The 26,573-nt window shown below is 40.8% G+C and overlaps 1 long non-coding RNA gene across 1 annotated transcript in view; it reads left to right on the top strand.

Moving 5' to 3' along the window:
• The window catches only part of LOC108528130 (uncharacterized), a 56,812-nt gene that overhangs the window by 18,771 nt on the left and 11,468 nt on the right, over nucleotides 1-26,573 (top strand). The window contains exon 2 of the long non-coding RNA XR_001885033.1: nucleotides 1,259-1,339. This is a non-coding gene — a long non-coding RNA (uncharacterized LOC108528130). The remainder of the gene's footprint in view (nucleotides 1-1,258; nucleotides 1,340-26,573) is intronic.

Raw genomic sequence — 26,573 nt, 5'->3', positions numbered from 1 at the left:
AAATCACTTAGTAGAAAGTTACATTAATGCACAAATTCACAAAGAGAATTTGCATGATTTTCAGAACCAAATTAATCCCTAATTTACTGGCATACAGCTCTTTGAGCCAAAAGATCATATTGCATTTTAAACAATATAAACTCATCCTTTATCAGTCTTCATTTGCATAAGAAGCATCTTATTCTCAGCCAAACAATGCAAATCCAATCCTGAAAGTTATTTGTTCCAGCACAAGACTTTGAATATTCTGTTTCATTTTCTACTCCTACAGTTAATCTGCCAGAGCCAAGATTATTCCTTCACCTTTTCTTAGTCCCTGAACCTTTTGCAAAGCCAATGAAAGTTATGAGATTTCTCAGAAATATGAGGGTACAGGAAAATGTAAACTCATACACAAACATATTTTGAATGCCGCTTTTAAAAAAATCACCAAGTCCAACCCCATATGATAAAAATGATAAATTAAGGCTATGGGAAGTTAAAAAATATGCTAAAGATGGTTAAGAGACATACTGAAAGTCACACAGTCAACAGAGAAGTACATGAAACCAGGTTCTCAAAAGTTTGTGTTTTGTTCTGCCAGTACCTGAGACTGCTCTCAGATATATACGTCCCCAGCTCTGAACCACTTTGCCAATATTAACATAGAACAGCATTATCTTTATAACACATTTGCACTCTGATTCCTTTGTAAACAGGGTTAATGTATCCTGTGACCCACAATGATTTTAGGGTTGCCACTTGAGCTGAATAAGGCCTTCCCTCCCATCTTCCAACGCAGAAACTCTGGGTGGGCGTCCAGAGCAACTCAGCAACATGACTGCCATCACAAACATGTGCAGAAAGAGTTCTGTCCTGTTGTGTTGGAAGCCAGAGAATGGAATAGTTTTGTAGCTCTCCTTTGTGGCTTATTCCTTACTCAACAGCCATTCTGCTTTTGACCTGAAAAACTGGGCCAGGGAGATGCTGTACCATCAGGCATATTTCTTATTGGACTGTGAAAGTCTAGCATATGGCTAATTACAATTTACACCTCCTTAAGTGCTCTAACAATCCACTAAAGGCTGTTTTGTCTCTTTGGTTTACTGTTTGTAGCACTTTTTGCAGGCGAAGCAGTAAACAATTCCTTTGGAGGTACTTTTTCATTTCAAATGATGATGGAAGATGATGATCTTCTGTCTGGGTTGTTAATGATATATTCTCAGCCTGATCTGTTAAATGACTGTGTTTCTAATGATGTGTCATTTGCTTTATACAGTGTCCTGGTGACCAATTTTCTATTTCTTCATCTTCCTTCCATGGTGGAGACATGCCCATTGAGGATAAAATAAGAACTAAGGTAGGTGAAGGAAAAATAAAGAAGATGAGATTTTAGGAACAAAATATCTATGACATAAAATGCACTAATAGAAGTAATAACTAATAAAGATATTTGAAGTGACTTGTTTCATTTTGTATTCTTATTTTGTCACTGCCCTTTTCAGCTGTGTGTTTTGAGACAAAATTGTGCTCTGTTGCAAGAAGATGGATGTCTCTTAAAACAGCATAGAATGGAAAATATTGCCTTAAAGTTAATGTAGTTTTTAATTTGTTAGATATTAAAATGCAAGCTGATAACTAGACATCACTTAAAAAGAGAGGTTTTCTATTTAATGAAGTGGTTTGCACGGGGAATAGACGTTCTGACAGAGATGGTCTATTGATGTTGGATGTAGAAGTCAGGATGAATTTAGTCCCAGGGCTCTCTACTGGCACTGCCAACAGGTGACCAGCTGGCACCAAATATGAGCATGACAGCTTAGTGCACTCAACTGAGACCCACGTTTCTATTTTCCTTCATCCAGGGAGTAGCTAAAAACATGATCTCTAATTCCCTTACTGTCATGGAACAGGGCAGAAATAAATGAATTTCCAGTTAACAATTCTAAGTAAAAATGTGTCCAATAATTTACAATTTTAAAGTTTAAGCTTAGTAGTGTTTATAAAGTGATCCATGGACTAAAGTAATGTAAGCCTCATGAGTTCTCCACCATATTAACATATTTAGAAAAGCTGACAATATGAGAGATTTCAAATTTGCAAATTCATCTTTGAGATCAATGTTAATGGGATGAATATCTTTAGGAAAAACTTATACCTCCTTGATGCGGATACACAGCAAGGAGAGAAGACTCAGCCCTTCTCCTTTAATCCTAAATTGTTTGATTTGACTTAAGCCCAACTTATCTGTGATAAAGATTTTCATAAATATTTCATATGAGTTCTTGAAGTTTAATGTTTTCCTTTTCATTAATATTGCTCTTTTAATTTTAAGGGTACCTTTTAAGGTACCCTTAAAGCTCCCAAGGAAGGGTTTAAAAGAGGAAAAAAGGAGTTATGACAACCTGCTTCAGTGAGGCTCAGGATTATTACACCTCAGGGTCAGATGGGCCAATCAGACAGATGGACCTGAAACACCAAGGTGTAACCCTTGAGCCCCAGCCAGCTGCTCTGTGGGAGACCAGGAAGTCTCCAACTTCCTACAAACAGTGGCTGTTTAGGGCAGAGGGGCATCTGGAGTTCAATCACAATCATACCCGCCTCCTTACTTCTCTGGCACCTTTCAAGAGAATATATATTCTTTCATTAGGAATATATATGATATATTCCCCAAGAAGATTTTAAAATACATACAGAGAACCAAAATACAAAGTTACATGAAACAAAATACTTTACAGAAAAGAGGCTAGAGGGCTGGTTATAGCATTGGTTGGGGGGGAGTCTTATGACAAAAGAACTTTGATATGATTGCTTGTAGTATTTTTTTAATAGCTTCCACTGCTCATTATATTCATTTTCCTTTAAATACATGAACATATTTACAATAACTAACTTTAAGTCCTTGTCCCCTCATCTGCTGCTGTTCTATCATCTCTTCATTTCTGGGTTTGTTTCTATTGACTAATTTTTCTCCTGGTTATAGGTCTCAATTTCCTACTTCTTCTCATATATAGTAATTTCTTATTGGATACTGTAAGTTTCTTATTGGATACTGAAATTTTTTTATTGAGCATTGGAATTTGTTGTCTTAAGGGGTGGTAGACTTTTTTCTAGCAGGCAACTAATTTACTTGTGCATTAGCTTGAGTCTTTTGAAACTTGTTCTTAAGCTTTGTTGGAGTGAATTTAGAGTAACCTTTACTACAGGGCCAGTTTACTTCTCCTAGAAAGGCATGATTTCTGAAGTTTCTATGAATGCCCCACATGTTCAAAGTAGACTCTTCAATTTGGCTTTTGCCTCTTTCATACCTTGGAACTGCTTTTTCTGAGATAACCAGTAACTTCTAAATCCAAAGGATACTTTTCAGTTTTCATCTTACTTGACTTCTTGGCGGTGGCATTTAACATTGTTAACCACTCCTACGTTCTGGAAGCACTCACTTCTGTAGCTTTTGTTTCGTGACATTCTCCTTGTTTTCCTCTTACCTCCATGATTATTTTGCAGGTTTTCCATCTCCTAGCCAATCCTTAAATATTACTCAGAGATATTTCCTCAATCCCTTTTCTCATTTTGTTCTATATTCTCTTTCTCCAGGGAATCCCATGATGTCTGTCCCATGGCTTCCATTACCCCCTATTTTACACTAAAAACAAACAAACAAACAAACAAAAAACCTATGTATTCTCAACCCCAGACCTCTTGTCCAAGCTTCAGATCCCTGCCCTCAATGCCAACTACTTCCTCAGTCTCTCTTTTTGGATATCTCACACATATTGTGTTCAAAAGTGACCTCATGACTCCAGCCCATGCACTACATCTGCTCCTCTTCCAAGGTTTCTGTTTTATTAAAAGATAGCATCCTGTTCCCCATACAAAAAAAAGGCGGGGGGGACTCATTCCTGAAACTTCACCTCTGATATATATGAATCATCAAAGATAATCCTTTTTTTCCTTCTAAATATCTCTTGAATCTGTTCCCAAGATCCAGTAAGAAACTATTGGTCCTGCACACCAGCCGGGTTCTAGAGAAGAAGAGGTATACTTGGCATGTTGATGTAGCAGGGCTGAGACAGCCTCAGATGTTACCCACAGCCAGATTGTTTTAGAAGAAGTAGGACATTTTCTAAGCATTTAGAGAATAGTTGAGACATGTAGGGATCAGTGGACCTGAGAAAGTATCAAGATGGGACAAAAAGAGTACAGCAGAAGTCTGAGTAAACCATAGGCTCCATGGGACCAAGGGTGTGTCAGTGGATTCCAGAGTAGATGCATGAGCAAGGAGACCAGAGTATCCACCCACACCCACCTTGTACAAGATCCAAACAGACCTCCCTCTTCTAATTAAGCTGTAATACTGAGGAAGGAATGGAGAGACCTCAAATTGACTAAAAGCAAATGTTCAGCTTCCAGAAGAATGGGGGCTTGAAGTTGAAATTAGCTTCACTTATATAAAAAATAAAATTCTGCTTCTTGAAAAGGAATAAAAATCATACCCAATATGTGAATAATACCAAATACCATTGCTAAATACTTTATATTTAACCTGAATTGTGAATAAGCATAGATGCAAAGATCAAGTAGGTTCTGCAATTAGGAATCTCCACTGCCATCATTCTCTTCTAAGCCACCATCGTCTCTTGCCTAGATGTCAGTAATCATCTCCTGAATGTTCTCTCGAGTTCATTCTTTACCTCCAGTCCCCTTCTCCACACCAATATGTAATGATGTTTTTTTTTGAGACGGAGACTCACTCTGGAGTGCAGTGGCATGGTCTCAGCTCACTATAACCTCCACCTCCCAGGTTCAAGCAATTCTCCTGTTTCAGCCTCCCAAGTTGCTGGGACTACAGGCACGTGCCACATCTGGCTAATTTTTTGTATTTTTAGTAGGGATCGCGTTTCACCGTGTTAGCCAGGATGGTCTTGATCACCTGACCGCATGATCCACCCACCTCGACCTCCCAAAGTGCTGGGATTACAGGTGTGAGCCCCCGCGCCCGGCCTGTGTTTTTTTTTTTTTTTTTAATGCAGACTTGATCCTATCACTCATCTGCTTATAACCTGTTAACACTTTCGCTGTTCCTAGAGTCCAAATGCATTTACCAGCACCTCCAAAACCCTGCACTCCACTGCAGTTACCCCTCGGGTTCCCTTTCCTCCATTCTCTCCTTCACTCTCCCCACTCCAGGGGTAGTGCATTGGACTTCTTGAAGCTTCTCTAGTATGCCGAACCTATAGGACCCTTTCTTCCTGGAATACCCCTCTTCCTTCTCCCTCTATACCCACACCAACCTGTTAACCAGCCTGGCATCATTCACTTCCCTGCTTAAGTGCTACTTCTGCCTTGAAGCCTTCTTCCTTTGCTCAGGTCAGGCCAGAACCTGTGACACACTTTTATTGGCTCCCTGTCATTTTACCTCATAGCACTTTACCATACCTGGGCTCCATGAGAGGAGAGATGGGGCGTGCCAATCCTCAACACCCAGAAGACATACAGCACCCCAAACGGTTGTCTGGCACAAAGAGGGCATGCAATAAATGTTGAATAAATAAAAGGAGTCCAGAAAACTAATTCTCACCAAAGTGTTAATTGATAGTGGTTTAGAGTACTTCTTAAAGGGTAGAGGATATCCAGGTAAACTTTGCAAACTTTAAGGTGTGCATCTCTACCGGCAAAGATTCAATTATTAGCATATTTCTTGCCAGAGGCTTCCTAGTTCCTGACATTTCATTCTGTTCACTAAGAGATAAGGGAACAGAGATGTCCTTTAAATCCCTGTGTCATCTGTCCCCTGCCTGCCTCTCTCACTTCATCTTGTCCCACAGCTCCTCCCCTCTCCTGTGCTCTGCCCAGATGGGATTTGTTTCAATTCCTTGACTGGTAAGTTCTTTCCCTACCGGTCTCGGGTACCTCCATGTGGGATGCTCTCTCCACCCCCATCTTGCTCTTTACAAGGAGAGCACCTTGACAACACAAATGCCACCGCCCAAGAGAGGCCAGCTCTGTTATTCCCTGTTGTTGCACTCTCTTTGTGCCTGTCAGAGCATTTAACCACAGTTGGTAATTTCATGCCTTTATTTATTTACTTACTTTAGTCTATCTCCTTTACTAATTTGTAAATAAAGGCAGGGACAACAACTACTTTGTTCACTGTTGTTTGCCAAGAATCTAGCACAGGGCCTAGGACATAGTTGGTAAATCCTATTTATTGAATAAATGAATATTTACAATAAAGCAGAGCTGATAAATTTATTGACTGTCACGCCATATGTATCTTAAAGGGAAACTGGAATGTTTTTGTTAACATGGAGGTTTGGCAAGCCAGATATAAAAGTAAATCTAAAGTTGCATCTGAAAGATTACTTAGCTGAAGGTGGAGGGAAAGGGAAGGAAAGAGAAAAGAAAGGAATGGGAAGTCTAGAGAATGGGATAAAAAATAAGTAAAAGTAAGGGAGCAAATGCAGATTGGAATATTTACTCTGATGTGTTCTCCCAAGAACTTTGTCTTAGAAATTTCTTTTTTCTATGCTTTAAGCCTATACAAATTAACGTGAAGGAAAAAAATATTCAGCCTGTAGATTAATTTTGCCAAGTAAGTCATTGGGCTCCTGTATTCATTTCCTATTGCTGCTATATGTAACAAGTCGCCACAAATGTTGTGGCTAAAAACAACAGACGTTTACTCTTCTTACAGTTCTAGAAGTCAGAAGTTCGAAATGAGTCTTACAGGACAAAAATCAAGGAGTCTGCAGGAATGGTTCCTCCTGGAAGCTCCAGGGGAGAATTCTTCCCTGCCTCTTTCAGCTTCTGGGGATGCCAGCATTTCTTGGCTTATGTTACTTCACTCCACTCTGCTTCTGCGGTCTCATTACCTTCTCTGTGTGCGTTTTCTCCACTTGTGTGGTCAAATCTCTTTCTGCTTCCTTTTGATTACACAATTACATTTAGGGCCCACCTGAATAAGCCATGCTCATCTCCTGCTATCAGGATCCTTAATTTAACACATCTGCAAGGCCCCTTGTGTGGCTGTGTACTCACAGGTTCCAGGGATTAAGATATGAATAGCTTCGAGGCCCATTACTGAGCCTACTGCAGGTCTATTTCAGATGTGAATTTCTATCTCACTGCCTCCTCAAACCAACATGTGTTTGTTTGTTTGGGGTATTGGCTTTGTTTGTTTTTTAGAATTCTAATAACTTCTTTATTATTATTTTTTTTTGCCTTCAGAGCTCTAGCAATTTTCAATGCTAATCAAACTTCAACTGTCGGTATAATGCCTCATATTTCTCCTAGATCCAAAACTTGATTTTTAGAAGGGAGAGAAAGTATATTGTAAGCCAACTTCAACTTTGTTTCCTCTCAGGCACCTGTAAAGAAATACCTGAGACTGGGTAATTTATAAAGAAAACAGGTTTAATTGACTCACAGTTCTGCAGGCTTAACAGGAAATATAACTGGGAGGCCTCAGGAAACAAACAATCAGGAAGGCAGAGGGGACTGAGGCACATTTTGCCATGGTGGAGTAGGAGAGAGAGAAGGAGCAAATGGGGAGGGGCCACACACTGTTAAATGCCACCAGATCTCATGAGAATTCTGTCATGAGACAGCACTAGGGGGATGGTACTGAAATGTTAAAAACCCCCCCCATGATCCAGTCACCTCCCATGCCCTACCTTCAACATGTAGAGATCACAATTCGACATGAGATTTGGGTGGGGACACAGAACAAACCATATCAGCATCTCTTTCGAAAGGGGTCTCCAGTGAAACTAAACATAAATTAAGTCTTTACCTGATTAAAAATCTGTTTTAGGGATGTCAGAAAATAAAACTTCTAGAGATTTCTATTTGGCAAAGTTCTGAGCAACACCCTTTAATTTGTTTTGGGTCTTATAAGATCTAGTTCTGTTTGTCTAGAGGCAGTAGAAATTCACTGCAGGGAGTGTTGTGTTTTTCTACTTCCACTCCACAGAACTGGAACTTGAAAATCAATTTGAATGGTGTTTGCTCATTAAGCTGTTATTTAATAACCCTGAAAACCAGCCAAACTGCATAACCCCAGGTAAAAGTCAAGTTACGCTTAAGGAAATAACTGTAATGACCACTCCCTGAAGGTACATAAGTGTCTGGCCTTCATTGAAAGCCTGAGTGCAGAGCCTGGAGCTGCTCTTTGACGGAGACTTTAGTCTGTGGCCAGGCAGGTAGGAAGCTATTTCTGTAATAAGCCCCAGCCTTGTCAGCTCAGTTGTTATGGACATATATTAGTTACTCTCAGACCAGTGCTGTCCAATAGAAATATAATGTGAGCATTATATTTAAGCATGTAATTGAAATTTTTCTAGTAAAAGCAAAAAAGCAAGTGAAAGTAATTTTAGTAATATGGCTTGTTTAATTCTGTATGTTCAAAATACTGTCATTTCAACATGAATCAATAAAATGAATAATTATTGAGGGTGGGCACAGTGGCTCACACCTATAATCCCAGCAATTTGGGAGGCTGAGGTGGGTGGATCACCTGAGGTCAGGAGTTCAAGACCAGCCTAGCCAACATGGTGAAACTCCATCTCTACTAAAAATACAAAAAATTAGCCAGGCGTGGTGGCAGGTTCCTGTAATCCCAGCTACTCAGGAGACTGAGGCAGAAGAATCGCTTGAACCCAGGAGGCAGAGGTTGCAGAGAGCTGAGATGATGCCATTGTACTCAAGCCTGGGCAACAAGAGCAAGATTCCATCTCAAACAAACAAAAAAGAATAATTATTGAGAGAGTTTATATTATTTTTTTTCATATTAAGTCATAATTCTGGTGTGTATTTTATGCTTCTATGACATATTGATTTGGACCAGCCATCTTTCATGTGTGCAGCAGCCCCAAGTGGGTAGTGGCTATCGTATCAGACAGTACAGTTACAGCCTTTATGGTCGATTAATAAAATTATATTTGATCATTAGTTATTCTTCTGCCATCATAAATAAACTCTTTTACTCCTTTATATACTTTCTGGTTTTGTTGTATTTTTTGCTTATTAGGTTTCTTTTTAGCTGTTTTTATTTTCCTCATTAGGAAACAGGAAGTTGAAACAGGAAGTTCCACCCTTTAAGAGAAGAGAACACCCCTTTCTGTTAAGGGGTGGAAGTTGGAGGGTAACTCATGTACTAAAAATGAGATAAAATGATTTTATTCCCCTAGTTAATGTCACAGATGCCCTCTGAGCCCTTCAAAAAGATATCCTCAAAGTTCCAGAATGTGGCCTTGGCCCGAAAAACAGCACATGGGAACAGGTGATGAAACTATACTTCAACTGCTCTAGCAAAACCCAAATGCCTCCCAAGATAGCAGCAACACCTGTCAACATGAGATCGGGACAGCTCAGTCTCTGCATGAAGAAATACTCTTGAACTGGGATGGGATTCTGGAAATCTGGCTTTACTAGCTAGTTGGGAGACCTTGGGTAATTTTTTTATTTGAATTATTTGAACCTCAGAGCACTCTTTACTAAAATGATGAAGTTAGAATAGGTCAGTGGTTTTCTAACATTAAGCTGTGAACTCGTTTTTCAAACAAAACTACAGAGAATCCCAGTACTTCAAACAGATCCAAGTAGAGCTTCTCTGATACCAGTAATGACAGGAAGTTATAAGGATGGGACCAGCAATCTACTGCCTCTGTCTTCCTTTTGCATCTGAGGCACAGTTTGAAAACGTGGATAGAGAGTCTCCACTATAGCTTTCAGCATTAAGCATTCTAATTCTCTGCCATTCTGCATTGTGCTATATCAGCCAATACTCCCAATTAGCTCAAGCTGTAGACTAAGCACAAAGTAGATAGGAGATCATTTCCCCAGGAGACTTGCACAGGTTCTAAGCACATTTTCTTTGGAGCCCCACTATCCTACCCTACAGCATATCAAATACCTAATTTGCTTTGTTGTTTTAGAGACTTTTTTTTTTTTCAGGTCTCAAGTATTTGTAAAAGTCCTTAAAAAACCCATGGGCTAATGTGCAAAATCCTCACTTTCGTTTTTGCCACTTTTTTTTATTTGAGACAAGGTCTCACTCTGTCACCCAGAATACAGTGCAGTGGCTCCATCATGGTTCATTGCAGCCTCAACTCCTGGGCTCAAGCAATCCTCCTGCCTCAGCCTCCCTAGAAGCTGGAAATACTGGCACTTGCCACCATCCCCAGCTAATTTTTAAATTTTTTATAGAGATGAGGTATCCCTATGTTGCCCAGACTGGTCTCCAACTCCTGGCTTAAGCAATCCTCCTGCCTCAGCCTCCCAAAGTGCTGGGATTACAAGTATGAGCCACTGTTCCCAGCTACTTTTTGCAACTCTTCTTTAATTCCTATGTTACAGCTAGAATATAAAGATAACTAATCTAGGATATCAAAACCATGAATGAATGAGCAAAGGGATATATGTGTTGTATAAAAATTGCAGTAGAACCAAAGTTCAGTAAATACAAAAATATCTGATCTGAACCTGGATATTTTAGGATCTGTGGCTGTTGACATAATAAATAATAATTTGACTTTGATACTACTAAGAAAAAATATGTCTAATTATTGGACAAATAGCAATCATTAGGAGATAAACTTTTCTTGTTTTTTTTTCCTAATCTGCTGCCTGTTTTTTTATATATGTGTGTGTGTTGTGTGGTATATATAGTTATATATTTTTTATTTTTTTTTTTTTTTGAGACGGAGTCTTGCTCTGCTGTCCAGGCTGGAGTGCAGTGGTGTGATCTCGGCTCACTGCAAGCCAAGCTCCACCTCCCAGCTTCACACCATTCTCCTGCCTCAGCCTCCCAAGTAGCTGGGACCACAGGCGCCCACCACCACGCCTGGCTAATTTTTTGTATTTTTAGAAGAGACGGGGTCTCACTGTGTTAGCCAGGATGGTCTTGGTCTCCTGACCTTGTGATCCACCTGCCTCAGCCTCTCAAAGTGCTGGGATTACAGGTGTGAGCCACCATGCCCGGCCCTGATAATATTATAAATTTAGGCAATATTTCACTTTGTAGCACTACCAGAGAATGAAGTATTCTACTTGAACAAAAACCCAAATAATCCTTTTACTAAAAAACCATGTAGATTCTCCATTTAATTAAGCCTTGTGGTATTTTCCTGAGGTTTTCACTGAAGACTGCTTTCTTCAAAGCATTCCCTACCTGAAGATTACAGGTGAGACATGGGAGGCAAGTTTTTCTATATCTGATGAGGTGGTAAACTTTATTTCTTACCCTCAATCTCAGCCCTGGAGATGCCAAAAAGGGAAAAAGAGTGATGAATTGCCCAAACTATCAAAGCAAATGGACAACAACAACAAAAATCAAGACAGAAAAAAACAAACATAAGCAAAGGTCTTAAGGATTTAGGAAAATAACCAGAAGAATGAAAATAGAGTGTGTAACTTTATTTATTTATTTGAGATGAAGCCTCACTCTTATTGCCCAGGCTGGAGTGCAACAACGCGATCTCAGCTCACTACAACCTCTACCTCCCAGGTTCAAGCGACTCTCCTGCCTCAGCCTCCTGAGTAGCTGGGATTACAGGCATGTGCCACCACACCTGGCTAATTTTTTGTATTTTTAGTAGAGATGGGGTTTCACCATGTTGGCCAGGCTGGTCTCGAACTCCTGACCTCAGGTGATCCACCCACATCAGTGCTGGGATTATAGGCATGAGCCACTGTGCCCGGCCAATTTTTGACTCTTAATTATGGTTTCCATCTCTCTGCTGAAATCTCTGAACACTTCTTGCTCTTCAGCCAAGCAGAACTTTTAGCATGCTACTCATAGTTATTTAAAGTTCCTGCCTGATAGTTTAAACATCTGAGTCATATCTGAATCAGATCTTTGATTGTTTTATGTCTTCCCCTTGATTTTTCTGTCTTATAATTTTTGAAAGAATGCTAGACATTGTATGTAGAAGAGCAGTGGAGACTGAGATAAATAACCTTTATGTCCAAAATAGGTATGCTTCTTTTATCAATAAGGAGATTCAAATCAATCTGGTCAGGTGTTTAACTGAGTTTGGTACCTTCAGTGCATCACAGGATTTCTGTTAAATAAAAAAAATCTAAACGTTGGTAATAAAAAGTGATAAAGTGGGCTGGACATGGTGTCTCATGCCTGTAATCTCAGTGCTTTGGGAGGCCAAGATGGGAGGACTGCTTGAGGTCAGGTGTTTGAGATGAGCCTGGGCAATATGGCAAGACTCTATGTCTACCAAAAAGCAAAACAAAACAAAAAGCCTCTTGTGGCATCTCCAAAGTCACAAACAGAAAATAAATTAATTAATTAAAGTAAAAAGGTGGTAAATTGGGAGAAGATATTCCCAATATCCCAATATCTAACACTAGCAAGTGCTATATATCTAAGATATATACAAAACAACTTTAAATAAAAAACAAGAAGAAGTCAGGAAATTCCATAGAAAAATAACATATAAGCAATAAAATAGACATATTGGCACTTCTTAGATGAGGATATTGGAATAACTAATGATATGAAGACATGCTCAATCTTTCAACAGACTTGAGAATTGAGATACCACTTTTCACCAATCAGATTCCCAATTTTTTTGAGACAGAGTCTTGGTCTGTCACCGAGGCTGGAGTACGGTGATGCAATCTTGGCTCCCTGCAATCTCCACCTCCCAGGCTCAAGCGATTCTTGTGCCTCAGCCTCCTGAGTAGCCGTAATTATATGTGTGCACCACCATGCCCAGCTAATTTTTATATTTTTAGTAGAGATGGTGTTTCTCCATGTTGGCTAGGCTGGTCTCAAACTCCTAAAATCAAGTCTTCCTCAGCCTCCCAAAGTGCTAGGGTTATAGGCATGAGCTACCATGCCCAGCCTAGATTGACAAAAATTTTAAAGTCTAATAACACTGAGTGTTGATAAACATTTGAGGAAACAAGAGCTGCTAGCACACGTGTAAATTTGTGAGCAGATAGCCAGTCTATGGTGAGTAAACAACCCATTCCTGGGCATAAGCCTTGGGTAAACTCTTGCACAGGACTGAAAGAAACATTGTCCAGCAAATATTAAGCACTGAATAAAATGTCCTTTTTTATTTATTTATTTATTTATTTTGATACAGAGTCTCACTCTGTTGCTCAGGCTGGAGTGCAATGGTGCCATCTCAGCTCACTGCAACCTCTCCCTCCCAGGTTCAAGCAATTCTCTTGCCTCAGCCTCCCAAGTAGCTGGGATTACAGACACCCACCACCATGCCCAGCTAATTTTTGTCTTTTTAGTAGAGACAGGGTTTCACCATGTTGGCCAGGCTGGTCTCAAACTCAAGTAATCCACCCTCCTCAGCCTCCCAAAGTGCTGAGATTACAGGTGTGAGCTACTGCGCACAGCCTGTATAAAATGCATATTAAACGAATGCATGAAAGTATTCATCACAGCATTGTTTGTAGTGAGTGGACTTGAGGCAACCCAATCGTCTAATCCTAGAAGCGCAAGAAGATAAAACAGATGTGAGGAATGTATTTGACAATAGCTAACACTGGTGGAAATACTGCAGTGTGCCAGGCAGTCTTCTAAGTGGCTCATGTGTATTAACACAATTATCCTCACAACAATGCTATAAGGTGTTTCTTTTAGATAGAAGAGATTAAGTTAGAATAAGCTGGGGGTCATGCAAACAGTAAGAGTCAGAGTTGAGTTTGAACCCAGGCACCTGGCTTCCACAGCCAAGCTCTGAATCCCCCATTCTGAGGGGCTGCCTACCTTCTGTACTGCATGTCCCTGCAAGAAGGTGGTCTGATCTGTTCAGGAGTTGAGCTGAGTTTAGTACCTTCAGTGCACCACAGTGCATCTGTTCAACAAATAAAATCTAAACATTGTTAATAAAAATGTTTCTACCTAGCCCTTTCTATTACTTACCTTCTTTTCTTCTTCAAAGGGAAACAGTTTCAACTTGTCCTCCAGTAGCTAGGAGCACACCTCAGCTAGGTTGCAAATGTTTCTTCCTCTGTATAGTCAGTACAACTGTATCCTTCCAGGCCCTTCAAATCTCTGAAGATCTTGTAAGAAGCTGGGACCTCAAGCAGCCTCTCTTTCGCTCCTAGTCTTCTTGAAGTTCATTTCCAAATAACCTGAGATAGTCTGGTGCTTTCCTCCAAGTCCCTTTCTCCTGAGGTGCAAGCACATTCCACCCTACCAGGATCTTTCAGACTTGAGTCTGAATGATATCTTAGTGCACAACAGGCTTGGGATCATGTGAATGCCAATCATTGCACTGGGCTGTGATGTAGTAGTCCTTCAGAGGAGAACATGGTCTACATTGAAAGACCCCAAACTATTAAATTTTGGATTTGTTTTGTCTTATTTTACAAAGTGTTCTACCTTCTCTTTCTTTACGTAATTTTGTCTCTTTTAGTCCTGTCCCCTTTATCACTTGCTAGTCGGTGTGTTTTTCCTTGAAGTGTTCTTGAACTGCCCATCATCTCAGCCAGTTGTGGGAAACCAGATGACCCAGCTTGGTAGAAGTGTGCCTAAAGAGGTTGTTGGGTCCTCAGCCAAACTCTGAAGGACTCTGTGTAGGAGCTTGGTGGAACTGTTTTCAAATGTAAATTCTAACACTTGTTGAGTCATTGAATGCATAGCCTGTAGCCCCTACTGTACCAGGTTATCTTACTTCATTCTCAGGACCTCCTTGGGAGATAGGTACAAGTGTCCCCGTTTTGCAGATACTGAAGCTCAGGGTGGGCAGTAAGGGCCTTGCCAGAGGTAAAATAGTTAAAAGGCTGCAGAGCTGGAATTCAGCCCAGGTCTTTTGGCACAACTACCTTGAACTCTTTCATTCTCTTTTATTTTTGCTGATTTCCATGCCCAAAATTGCCAGTTAATTAAACTATATTTAAACAGTACATTTTCTGGTTTTAATTTTTCTTTTTTCCAAAACCACATTACCTATTGTTTGAAATACCCTCTTACTTTAGAATATTCAGTGGCGTAGAGAGATTAATTATGAAATGGAAATTTACTGCAAAGAAAACAAATCACTGCAGCAAGAAGCACAATTCATTTCTTTTCAAAGAAAGCTCTATTTCCACCAGCCTGGGTCTTCTTTTGTAGAGGAGTCTCCTTTCCTTGGAGCAGGTTTGTTGATTTTGCAAGCACTTACTATGGTGCACTATGTACTAGATATTATCCTGGACCTCTTACAAATAGTACCCCGCTTAGTCCTACAGGTAGAAAGTAATAATATCCGCGTTTTTACAGATGAGGAAACTGAAGCTCAGAGAGATCAATCTATTTGTAAGTGGCGCAGGCAAGGTTTGAACCCTAGAGGTTTGTCTCTAGAGTCCAGAGGCTTAAGCTTTGCACCACAGTTTCTTCATTACTAACCTATATTCTGTGCAATGCTGAGCAAGGGAAAATAGCAAATAGGAGACAAAAACAGAGGAATCCAGGAGACCCTTCTCTGCAGGTTGGTGGACGGAGCTTTGAAAGCCAAACAGCCTGAGATGAAACTACTCTCAGAGCCTCCATCAACTCTTCAGCTGCTATAGGGGATTATTATCATTGGGTCACAAAGGGAGAGAGGCCCTCCCTTTCTTTACTTTGGTGTGAAGTAGATTCATGTGGAGGAGGGGTGTTAGTCTTTTAGCTAACCTATGCAAAAAAGACTGCCCCCTCTGGCTTTTCCCTCTCAAACCATCTGCCTGCCATTTTAGAGGTGAGATCCAGGTGTGTGTTTAGAACACCTTAGACTTAAGAGGGGGAGGCTGTTGAATCAGGAAAAAAAAAAACCACATTTTTTATCAGGAAGTACACTGATGTTTTCATTTCATAGTCATGAAAAAAAGTCATAGAAAAGAATTTCATTTTGCTTCTGCTTTTGGATTTTATAGAATGAAAATCCTCTCAATTCTGCCTTTATCCACAGAGGGGAGCAGAGGGGTTATAAAACCTCGGGTTTAGCACAAAATAATCAAGTTTTACCCTTCAGTGTCTGGTTTTATGTTTGTGGATTATCCAGGCTTGCTTTCTATTTCACTTTTCTCTTGGTTCTAGTTGTTGGATTAGTTAGGTCACAGGAGGAAGAATGAAGGAAAACTAAAAAGATGAAACACAAATTAGTTCACAAGTTTCCTTTTAAAGGTTGATGAGAAAGAGAGTTTCAAAAAGTGTAGTGGGTTTAAGGAACAGGGATCCACTAAAGTTTCCTGGAAAATTCAGAAAATCCAGGAAGCCCCAGGTCGTTCTCTCCCTCCCCTTCCTGTTTTTCCTCCCTCTCTCAGAATATCACTATGTCTCTCTGCCCATTTTTTGCATCCTCTTCTCTCCACCAAACAGCTTCCTCATCCTCTGTTTCAGAGAGCATAAACTTTACCTCCTCCTAGCATTATCTTTCATGTGACTTTTGAATCAATTTTACATCAAAGCATCCTTTTACATTCACCTCTACTGCTAACACCCTCTCTTTCTCAGTTTCCGAATTCCTAACTTAGATAAGACCTATCTGAATGACCCATCTTTCTAAGACAGGCTGCATAAGCCACAGGCCAGTCGATAAATTGATGACCTTCAGGCAAGTAGTTCCTTGCTCATTAATTATGGAAATTAGTATAAAACGTACCTGCTTCAGCTATAGGGACTGGATGGAGGTGTGAAGTTTCTCTTAGAGGATATATGAGTGATCCAGCATGATAAACAAGTCCAGTGCAAGGCAGGTCCAGCTTAGGTAACTCCGAGCCACACTTTAAAGGTAACCTCAGGGTTTGTGCCACTGACCTTACCATACATTAAAAAGTGATCAATGTCTTTATGGTCCTTTGGATAGATAAAATCCTGTGGATAGATTCCAAGATAGATGTCTTTGATATCAACTTCAACTTCAGTTGGTTGAGCAGTATTATGGAGACTTTGGAAGGGCACAATCTATTGCTTTAATTTCTGACAACGTAAGTAAATGAAAATAATGATCTAGTACACTGGAAAGATCCCAGGCCTTTGCAGTCGAGTAGCACAGGATCATTTGCTATTGTACCCTATGTTACTGATCCACATACCAGCTTCCTTATCTGTAAAATGTAGATAACACATGTAGAGCATGTGTTAGAGAATTAGAGAATTAAATCCATATTAAATTACTTTTCATAGTACCCGGCTCATAGTAAGTCCTCAATAAATGGTATTTGTGAGCAGCTATGCCTCTTTCCCAGAATATTTTTCAGGACTTGTGTGGCCTGAATGTCACTGGCAGGAAGCCATTAAAATGAACTAGAGACTTGGTAAAGCCTACATTCTAGTAAAAGTGTATTTGCCCTCTGGCAATCTTTTGAAACCCACTGAAAACACCAAAAAGAGGCAGGGTATAGTGGTTCACGCCTGTAATCCCAGAACTTTGGGAGGCCAAAGTGGGAGGATCACTTGAGGCCAGGAGTTCAAGACCAACCTGGCCAACATAGCAAGACCCCCATCTATAAAAAAAAAATCAATAAATAATTTTAAAAAAATTTTTAAACACCGAAAAGAAAGCAAACCTTACTTTCAACACATCAATTAAACAGCCATGTTATCAGTCAGATTTCTTAGCTACAGCATCAGAAATTGATTCTTGCTTATATAAGCAGGGAAAAGAGAACCAAAGAGATATCAGGTAGCTCACTGACTCACTGGGAGGGCTTAGAGAATCGGGGTCAGAAAATGACTAGGAACAAATGGAGATGAGGAAGTGAGAGCCACAACCAAAATCACACCAATGGGACTACCTGGTGAGAAGACTGCTGCACAGCTGAGTCGTGGACATCCTGGCGGCACCACCACCAGCACTGGATGGTTGATGCTGCCACAGGGAACTGTTGGCCTGGAAACTACAGGAGCCAGTCGCTGAAATAGATTCCGCACTGTCCCCAGTCCTTTGCTTCACTCACGCGTTCACTCATTTCAGGTTCTGTGGCAGCCATCTTGGCACTGTTAGCAGAGGCATCACCAAGCAGCCAAGGGAGGAGGGTGCTGGGAAGAACCTGGTTCTTGGATGATTTTTTTTTTTTTTTTGAAATGGAGTTTCACTCTGTCACCCAGGCTGGAGTGCAGTAGCACAATCTCAGCTCACCACAACCTCCGCCTCCTGGGTTCAAGTGATTGTCCTGCCTCAGCCTCCTGAGTAACTGGGACTACAGGTACACGCCACCATGCCCAGCTAATTTTTGTATTTTTTAGTGGAGGTGGGGTTTCACCATATTGGTCAGGCTGGTCTTGAACTCCTGACCTTGTGATCCACCTGCCTCGGCCTCCGAACGTGCTGGGATTACAGGCGTGAGCCATCGCGCCTGGCCTGGATGATATCTTTGAACCACTGAATCCACCTGTGGACTGTCTTCCTCCAGACCGCAATGATTTAGGTTGTTATGATTGGGTCATTTTTAAATGTATTGCTGTCATCGTTACTTAAAGCCAGTTGCACCCTAACTAATATATTCCCTTGAAATAGTTGAGCTCAAGCAGCCTGATCTATTCCAGAGCTCCCCTTTTTCACCACTGTCATGAGAAGTCTAAAATGGGCCAATAATTCAGCTGCTAATTCAGTGGAGCCATTACTTTATTCCCTGTGATGATTCCTCCTTTGATTCTAAATGCTCTCTGTCAGTGGAGCCCTGAGTTATGGAGAACATAAGCAAAACCTCCCACGTGGAAGTGGGGCATAACTCCAGCTTCCACCCTCTTGATCCACAGATGAGTATGTTCTTGCTATGGCAGAAATGACACCAGGAATTGACAACTTGTTCAAAAACTAAACTTCACCCCCTAGAACCACACTGTAACCTCACCTGCCTTTCTCGCTAATAAGACACCATAATGGTTCCTTTGAAGGGCAGTTCCATTCCTCTATTGTAGGCAGTGTGGTTATGGGTAGTAGTAGTTATGAGTAGTAGCAGTTACGAGCACAGGCTCTGGAGCTGAACTGTCTGGGTTCAAGTCTCAGACTCCACTTACTGAGTGACAAGAGTCAGTCTATTAACCATACTTGCTTTAGTGTCCTCTTCTTAGAAATTAATATAATTATGGTAATTATCTCAAAAGGCTGTTTTAAGGGTTAAATAAGTTGTCACATGGGAAGTTCTTAGAGGAGTGCCCAGCGTGTAAATGTGAATTGTCATTACTGTTCTGTAAGGCCAGCAGCTTCGAATGATGAGGAACAAGTCCTGTAAATTCCATTTATTGCCTTACTTCTTTCAGAGAGCAGTCAGCTCTTTGGCCAGAACCAGGCTGGTGGGACGCCTGTTGGTGTCCTCGGCATCCGTTGCTTCTACAGATCATGAGGGCAGAATCATGAAGCATGGTGAACAGGGACGGCAACTCTGAGCCCAGGGCATAGATTTGTTCTAGAGAGAATGGACTGCTGCCTTCGCACTTGCAGTAGGAGTCCAGTGTTACTGAGGACTGGCTGGGTGCCTAGGGAATATGGTTACATATTCAAACCCCAGGATTAGTTAACACTGAGAACAAGTTGGTCGCTCAGAAGTGCTGATAGCCAGTGACAATAGCACCTCTTCCCCAAGGACAGAAGCAAAGTCCATGATGGTAAGCCTATGAATATACTTGCTCTATCACTGGGGCCCGTGATGGTTATTCATGAACCTATTGAACTAGCCTTGGGAGACAGAAACATTTACTCAGATGACTGAGTAAAGAAGATCTGTCCTCACCAATATGAGTAGGCATCACCCAATTCACTGAGGGCCCAAATAGCACAAAAAGGTGGAGAAAGGATTGATTCTCTCTCTTTCTGAATTGGTACATCTATCTTCAGCCCTTGGACATCTGCGCTCTTGGTTCTTGGGCCTTCAGTCCTGGACTAAATTATACCACCATCCTAGAAATGGTAGATCATGGGACTTCTTGGCCTCCATAATAGCATGAACAGATTCCCATAATCTCTCTCTCTCCTCGTGTGTGTGTGTGTGTGTGTGTGTGTGTGTGTGTGTGTGTGTGTATCCTATACTGGGATATATAGAGATATACCTTGATATAGTTTGGGTATTCGTCCCACTCAAATCTCATGTTGAATTGTGATTCCCCAGTGCTGGAGGTGGGGCCTGGTGGGAGGTGTTTAGGTCATGGTGATGGATCCCTCATGGTTTGGTGCTGCCTTCGAGATAGCAAGTTCTCACAAGACCTGGTCATTTAAAAGTGTGTGGCACCTCCTCACACCCTCTCACTTGCTCCTGCCTTTGCCATGCGGTGTGCCTGTTCCCCCTTCGCCTTCTTCCAGATTGAAAGCTCCCTGAGGCTTCATGAGAAGCTGAGCAGACATCAGCACCATGCTTCCTGTAAAACCTGCAGAACTGTGACCCAATTAAACCTCTTTTCTTTATAAATTGCCCAGCCTCACGTATTTTTTATAGTAATGCAAGAACAGCCTAATGTATATCTCCTGCTGGTTCTATTTCTCTGAAAAACCTTGATTTACACACTTATGTAAAGCAGGGCTTGACAAATATTTTCTGTAAAGGGCCAGACTGAAAATATTTTATGGGCCATACTCAACTTTAACATGGTAGTGTTAAGATATAAGATAAGCTATAGATAATATGTAAACAAGTGAACATTTATACTCATTCATTTGGACACTGAAATTTGAATTTTATATAATTTTCACATCATAATATATCCTTCTTCTCAACCATTTAAAAATGTGAAAACTATTCTTAGCTTGTAGACCATACAAAAACATGCAGTGAGACAGATTTGACCTGTGGGCCAGAGTTTGCCAACTGCTGGTGTAAAGAATTATAATTATATTCCTAAAAGGTTTTCTCATGCCCAAATGTTCCTCACTTGTTTCTGAGATTAACCTGCTGAGGCAGGTAGAGCAGAAATTATTAGCTCCATTATTAGCCCCATTTTGCAGAGAAGCAAAAAGTCTCAGTAAACTATAACAACATTCTAAGGATCATAGTTAATAAGAAACAGAGATGAGCTCTAACCTTGTCTCTATGATTTTGGTACTCTTATCATACCATGCTCTCAGGGAGATATTCACCTTTATGACAAATTTTTAAAAAGCTACCAGCTCTTGGCTATGTAAACCCAAGGAAGGAACTGCTCCTGTTCCCACGCATAAAGCAAGAGCTCTCATAACTAGGGACTTAATTAGCACTCTGTCTATCCGATGCTTAGGGTTGATTTGTATTTACTATGAGAGAGAAATCCAGCTCTGAAGTTGCCAGCAAGGCCCTGTCCCCAGAAACAGTCCCCAAGGACTTTGAATCTCCACTGAAAGCCCTTACGGCTCCCCGATATTGCATCTAGCACACCCCACCCAGGTCATGGCCACTAGCCTCTGATTAGTTTTCTATCATTATGTGTCCCAAGGAAAAAATAAAGAGAGAGACAAATGAAAGTGCACTATGAAGTATGGGTTTGCGCCTCGCCTATACTCAAGAGACCTGGATTCCTCCCTTGATATACTGCTTACAGGTTGGATATTATAGCACCACATTAACTGAGGGGCCCTAGGTATGGCCCCATGGTTTGAATTCCAACTGCTTCTTGGATGTAGTCCTCTAAGTCATAGGAAGTAGTACAATTTTCATTCAATTGGTAAGTTATTTTACATTCAAAAGTAACTATTTTTTAGAAATTAAAATGACCAATATTTATATGTGTGTATATTTACAATGTATAATCTATGTACTATTCTATAATTATATGTGTACCCAAGTAGCACAAGCTTTAAAGATATGTGAAGACTTAGGTATAGGTATAATCTTAGCCTGTGTGGGCTGCCATAACAAAATACCACAGACCGAGTGGTTTAAACAACAGAAATTAAATTTTTTGTTGTTGTTGTTGAGACAGAGTCTTACTCTTGCTGCCCAGGCTGGAGTGCAGTGGTGCTATCTCGGCTCACTGCAATCTCCGCCTCCCAGGTTCAAGCAATTCTCCTGCCTCAGCCTCCTGAGTAGCTGGGATTATAGGCACCCACCACTGTGCCCGGCTAATTTTTGTACTTTTAGTGGAGATGGGGTTTCGCCATGTTGGCCAGGCTGAGAAATTAATTTCTAACAGTTCTGGAGACTGGGAAGTACAAGATCAAGGCGCTAGCCTATTCAGTTCCTGGCATGGGCTCTCCATCTGACTTGCTGTGTCCTCACATGGCTCTTCCTCAGTTTGTATGCATAGAGTAAGAGACAGAACAAACTCTCTTGTGTCTCTTCTTATAATGGCCCGACTTCCATCGGAGCAGGGCCCCACCCTGATAACCTCATCTAATCCTAAATATCTTCCACAGGCCCCATCTTCAAATACCATCACACTGAGGGCTAGGGATTCAACATCTGAGTTTGGGGGTAACATAAACATTTAGTCTATAATAGGTACTATCTTCAATAATATTTACAAATATCAAACTTCCTCTTTTCTTAAACTTAGGGGAAAAAGCCATCCATCCATTCATCCATTAGCTGGTTATTTTAATGATGTTTGAGCACCTACTGTGTGCTACACCTGTGACCTTTCAGAGATTAAAAGCCTCAAGGCTCAGAGTTCCTGAAACCCAGATTAAATATCCCCTTACCACTTTTCTTACTGGCTTTCATTATCACCCATCTTTTTATCATGCTTGGTTATTAAATAAATTTCCCAAGGTGTTTTAAATACCTTTTCCTTAGATCTCTACCTTTCCTTTTAATGTGGCTCAGCAAATGGAAAATGACAACTGCTATGTGCACTCCATGCCTCCCAGTGTGACTTCTCAGCATGTCTGCTATTGCAATTAGTTTTCACCTCCTCAAAGGAGAGGGCCTCTCTGCCCACAGGTGCTGTATTTGGCTGTTAGGTGCTTAATAATTAATTGCTTAGATTTATACTTTTTTTCTTATTAAATCTAATAGGCATCTAGTTCATTTATAAGACTGATTCAGATTTTAAAAGGGCTATATTTTTTTCCAAAAAAACCCATAAATTATAAACTAACGTCTATACAACATGGAAAGTTATGTTTAAGGGCCAGATGCGGTAGCTCAGGCCTGTAATCCCAGTATTTTGGGAGGCCGAGGCGGGTGGATCACGAGGTCAGGAGTTCAGGACCAGCCTGGCCAAAATGGTGAAACCCCATCTCTACTAAAAATACAAAAATTAGCCAGGCCTACTGGCAGACGCCTGTAATCCCAGCTACTTGGGAGGCTGAGGCAGAGACTTGCTTGAACCCAGGAGGCGAAGGTTGCAGTGAGCCGAAATTGTGCCACTGCACGCCAGCCTGGGCCACAGAGCAAGACTCCATCGCAAAAAAAAAAAGAAAAAGATAGTAAGTTATGTTTAAAAGGGATATATAAAGTGGTTTCCCATAATCACTGCCACCCTAATAGAAATAGGATCAGAAATTCTGTAGCTCTAGCAGGAAAATAATAAAGGTTGTTATGTTATTCAGAAGTAGCTTAAAAGTAAACAAATTAATTAATTAAAAAGGTTGTTATGGTCTTCACACACACACACACACACAAAAAAAAGAAAGAAGAAGGGAAGTGTGTGTTCATACCAAAGATTTTCTTTTTTTCTTTTTCTTTTTGAGACAGTTCCACTCTGTCACCCAGGCTGGAGTGCAGTGGCACAATCTACACAGGTTGGCTCACTACAACCTCCACCTCCTGGGCTCAAGTGATTCTTATACCTCGACCTTCAGAATTCAGAATAGCTGGGACTATAGGGGCACACCACCACATCTGGTTTTATTTTTAGTAGAGAAGGGGTTTTACCATGTTGGCCAGCCTGGTCTCAAACTCCTGGCCTCAAGTGATCCGCCCACCTCAACCTTCCAAAGTGGTGGGATTACAGGCATGAGCCACTGCAACCGGCTTCATAGCATGGCTTTTCTTACCTACACATTCTTTCCCTCTATGTGTACTCATTAGTCTCCGTGTGAGTGATTCTCAGGCGTGGTGTGGTGGCACACTCATGGGCAGAATCAATTGTGGGGGAGTGCCATAAGTACTTTGTTACTTATACAGCTTTTAAATATGCAAACAAATTACTTTGTCCATAAATTAAAGCAGAGTCAAGATTTTTCCTTCAATATCATCACTATAAGGAGACAGGAGGCAACAAGGCATGGCAGGTGAACACACTGTGGTTTACATACTGCTGAGGTTCACAGTCCACCTCCACTAGTGGAGCTGAATAATTTTGGTCAAGACACACTTAGGCCAGGCTCAGTGGTTCATGCCTGTAATCCCAGCACTTTGGGAGACTGAGACGGGTGTATGACTTGAGCCTGTTAGTTTGAAGCCTGGGCAACATGTTGAAACCTTGCTTATACCAAAAAATATACAAAAATTATCCAGGCATGGTGGTGCACCCCTGTAGTCCTAGCTAGTTGGGAGGCCGAGGTGGGAGGATGCTTGAGTCTGGGAGGCAGAGGGCAGAGATTGCAGTGAGCCGGGACCCTGCCACTGTACTCCAGCCTGGGTAACAGGGTGAGACCCTGTCTCAAAAAAAAAGAAAAAAAAAAGACACACTTAAAATTAACAAGCTTCAATTTTTTTCATTTATAAAATGGAGGTTATAATAGGGTTTAAGCTATAGATTATGAGAATTCAGATATGAATAAGTCAGCAGAGTACTTGGCATATAGTAAGCACTCAATAAAGGTTAGCTAAAATAATACTATTTTCAATACTACTACTACTTAGTATTGTTATTAAGAAGTCATCTAATGTAGTTGTTAAGAAACTTTCAGTTCAAATAAACCTAGTCAAGATCTAACTCTGCCACTTGGTAATTCTGTGACCTTGGATAACTTGCTTAACTGCTTTCAGCCTTAGTCTCATCATATCAAAAAAGTGTATGGGGTGTTGTGGAAGTTAAATTGGCAATAAGTCATGCAAACAAGAAAATATAAGGGCTCAACAGATAGCAATTGTGTAATAAAGGTTATCAATGATAATGATGACAGTGCTTGCTTAAGTGTTAGAAGGGGGAGAGGAATTATGTTTAGGAGTGTTGGATCCATATTCGTTTGGTCAGGAAAATATATTATTATCGATAAAAGAGCTAAAACATGATTTATGAGAGGGAGTGGTTATCCTAGCTTACTTGAGAACTAACAAGTTCATAAAGACACTGGGTCAACTCTTTTTATGCAATTTCAGACCTCTAGCAAAGCCTAGAAACCAGTGATAAACTTTGACTGCATATATGTAGGCCAGCAGTGGGAGGTAATTGCTTAGTGCTTTAAAGAACACACAGTTTTGAAGCAGGGAAGGAAGGAAGAAGTCTTAGAAATTATGTAAATCCAACTCCTTTACTTGATAAATGAGGACACTGAGGCCCTTAATGAAGAAATTGAGGCAGTAAAATGCTTTGCCCAAGGTTAAGATCAGGCACTTAATCTTAAAACATGATCATAGTCTTTGTTAAAAGGTGATTAAGAATAGGATGTATTTTGCATCTCTGAATCTATTTCCATGTTTGTATATTAGTGTGACTGGAAGTTTTTGTTTAAAGATTGTGTTTGCATGCCAACTAAACACTAAGAGATAGTCAGAATCTTTAAAAACATCTGGAGGTTTCATCTGTTATTTTGTATATAAAAATTAAAAGAGAAGGAACATTAGTATTTACTAAATAAGCACTTCCCAAGCATGAATCAATTTTACATAAAGTGTCTCTAGTAAACTTCACAACAATATTGGAAAGCAACCTGTCCATAAGGGCTGAGTCCAGAAAGCAGAAACTACTCTCGGCACCTTAAGCAGAAAAGGAATTTGATGCCTACAAAAGCGCTGAAAGGTCTAAATGAAGCGGCTTTAGACAAGACCTCCAGGAATGGCTCCCGGTTCACTACCATAGAACTAGCCTGCCCAGGGACCAGGCGTGGTGGCTCACGCCTGTAATCCCAGCACTTTGGTAGGCGGAGGCAGGCGGATCACCTGAGGTTTGAGACCAGCCTGACCGACATGGCAAAACTCAGTCTCTACTAAAAATACAAAATTAGCTGTGTGTGGTGTTGGGCACCTGTAATCCCAGCTACTCGGGAGGCTGAGGCAGAAGAATCACTTGAACCTGGGAGGCGGAGGCTGTGGTGAATCGAGATGGTGCCATTGCACTCCAGCCTGGGCCACAAGAGCAAAACTCCATCTCAAAAAAAAAAAAAAAAAAAAAAAGAATTAGCCTGCCCAGGGGACTGCTCTCTCTACTATAGGTGGAACACTAGGCATCCAGAAGGTGCCATGCCTACTGCAGACTCATAGATTGTGATGTCAAAGCCATGTAACTGGAACATGACTCCATCACCAGCACTGTTGGCCCCTGAGTTATGCTACAGCTGCTAGATCCTTCCAGCAAAAGCTGATGCCCTTCACTGCCCTTCAAGCCGCTTCATATTTTCCCATTTGATTCAGTTTCAAAGTCAGTTCTCATAGTACATATTTAATCGCTTGATCTAAGTCACGTCAAGAGCTTTAGCTGCAAAGGAGTCTGATAAATACAGGTTTTAGCTTTTCAAGCCTCTGTAGAACAGTATGTCATATTGGAAGGAAGTTGTGACAAATACCAAGTAGGCCTTATACCTATTTTTAGAATTATAAAGCCACTATTTTGACAGATTAAGTAACTTAGCTAAGGTCAC

The sequence above is a fragment of the Rhinopithecus bieti genome, unplaced genomic scaffold, assembly GCF_001698545.2.
Source record: "Rhinopithecus bieti isolate Rb0 unplaced genomic scaffold, ASM169854v2 scaffold_3040, whole genome shotgun sequence".
NCBI lineage: Eukaryota > Metazoa > Chordata > Mammalia > Primates > Cercopithecidae > Rhinopithecus > Rhinopithecus bieti.
The sequence above is the reverse complement of the archived record's forward strand: the minus strand, read 5'-3'. Positions and strand labels throughout refer to the sequence as shown.